Here is a 2,500-nt window from a genome sequence, read left to right on the forward strand (position 1 = left end):
GTGTGTGTGTGTGTGTGTGTGTGTGTGTGTGTGTGTGTGTGTGTGTGTGTGTGTGCGTGCGCGTGTGTGTGTGTGTGTGTGTGTGTGTGTGTGTGTGTGTGTGTGTGTGTGTGTGTGTGTGTGTGTGTGTGCGTGCGCGTGTGTGTGTGTGTGTGTGTGTGTGTGTGTGTGTGTGTGTGTGTGTGTGTGTGTGTGTGTGTGTGTGTGTGTGTTTCCTTATATGTGTGTGTGTAATAAAAGGCAAGCGTGGCATTGAAGAGAAATCCAGCCCCTGACGTTTATTAAAGATGAAAGCTTAACAAAAGGTCACACGGTAGCGTCGAGGTCTTAATTTATATGATCTAATGCGCCTAGGTGCTGTAGTATCAATTAAGTTGATTTAAGGAGCACGGGAAAATAACATTGAATGAAATATCAAACGAAAGCGACACTATAGAGTAATGGAAATATCAAGTAAGCGCTATAAGTAGTGGGAATGTATTGATTCCGCGAAAGCAGGTGACGTCATGTAGTAACTCGTGATTTTGGTTTGTTAATTTTTATTAATTGTCTTATGTAAATTACATAACCGGGATTGACGTTACTGTAATTAGATTCGAAGTCTTTATTAAAATCGTGATTTGTGTGTGCAAACCGTGGAACCGGAAGTGAAAGCATTGTTATAGCAAAAGCGTATTAAGAGCGTATTAAGACCTTCTTAATACGCTATTGATTATAGGTATAGGTATAGCTATATAGAAACAAGATTTTGGTGGTGGTAATAATGTAGTTAGGTATAATACTGTTTCGGGAAGTCGTTTTTTTCATAGCGCCGAGTTATTCATCGCTTTTTTGTTCATGTCTGGTTTGTGTTGTGCGTGCTTGTTTATGTCAGCAAACTTCATGCAACTGAACTCTATAGAACTCTCATAATAAGGTTCATAATTACAATAAGGTTTAATCACGCGCCCATCAGGGCAGACCGGTGGCGACGGACGCTCGCAGGCTTCGGTCGTCGGCCGATCTTAGATTGCAGCTTCGCTTAACGTCGGCTACGTGTCGCTCGTGCTGCTGCTAGTGGTGGTGGTGCTGCTGCTGTTAGTGGTGGTTGTTGTTGTTGCTGGTGTTACTGCTGCTGCTGCTGCTAGTGGTGGTGGTGGTGGTGGTGCTGCTGCTGCTACTGGTGTTGCTGCTGCTGCTGCTACTGCTACTGCTGCTGCTACTGCTACTGCTGCTGCTACTACTGCTGCTGCTACTGCTACTGCTGCTGCTACTACTGCTGTTGCTGCTGGTACTGGTGCTGCTACTGCTACTACTACTTCCACTACTGGTACTGCTGCTGCTGCTGCTGCTGCTGCTGCTGCTGCCGCCTCTTCCCGAGATCGATGCTGCGGCTACAGCGCCGCGGAGAGCCGCTATAGATCTCTCTCTCCCTCTCCCTCTCTCTCTCTCAGTCTTCTCACTGCCTGTACGCGAGCGTGTCGCCTCCGCGCGGACGCGTCAGTTAGCTTCCGTCGTCATCATCGGAGAGAAGGCAACGACGGCAGAGACGACGACAGAGGCGATGACGGAGGAACACACGCAAGAAGGAGAGTCGGCGGGAAGGAGTATGTCGTGAAAGAAGCGGGTCTGGATTAGACGTGGTCGGTCGGCTGGCGACGCGAGTTCCGCTCAGTTCCTGAGCTGACTGTTGCTAGTCAGAGTTCGATAGTTTAGTAGCTGAGAAGCTCTCTCGCGAGAAGTAACTATAAGGGGCGCACACTGCGACGTATTTCCTCGCTGGTTGCTTTCGCCCCCGTGGACGACCTGTTACCTGGTAGCGGGGACGTCACCGTGTAGCAAGTGGAGTCTGTCTCAGCACATACACACGCACGCATAAATACACGCACGCACACGCGCGCACACACACACCCACACACACGCGCGCGCACATACACACACACACACACACACACACACACACACACGCACGCACGCACGCACAGGTTACGAACATGGCAATCATGTCTCTCCTGCAGCAGTGAGGCACCGGCGACGATTCCTAGAACACCGTTATGACGTTCCGCAGGATTTCTGTATCGAGGGGTAAGTTTGCTTAACGAACCGTCTATCACTCTTACCGCGTAGATGTCGCAATGTTTGAATAGTTGCCTTTTGCGGCGTACGTAAATGTCGGTTGGCAGTTCTGACCTTGTCGTTCGCCGATACGATTGCATCGTGATAAAGTTTTATTTCTAAAAGTTTTTTGTTGTAAAGCCGTAATAGAAGCAGCGAGTGGTAGCAGTGACAGAGGGAACATATCACGTTTCTGTTGGATCGAATTCGCTGTCAACGCGCGAGTGATATGTTAGACGCCCGTATATCTACGTTTACTTATTTATGTAAACATGACGTGCAATCTATGTATTCACGTCGGTAGTGTAATCTTTTATTTATTATTTTTGACCGCGGATTTCTTGCTTGCTATATTGGTTCGTGCGATGAATAATATATCTCTCCGTCTACTGTTTATTTACCTAGT

The sequence above is a fragment of the Priapulus caudatus genome, unplaced genomic scaffold (assembly GCF_000485595.1).
Source record: "Priapulus caudatus unplaced genomic scaffold, Priapulus_caudatus-5.0.1 Scaffold47, whole genome shotgun sequence".
Taxonomy (NCBI): domain Eukaryota; kingdom Metazoa; phylum Priapulida; class Priapulimorpha; order Priapulimorphida; family Priapulidae; genus Priapulus; species Priapulus caudatus.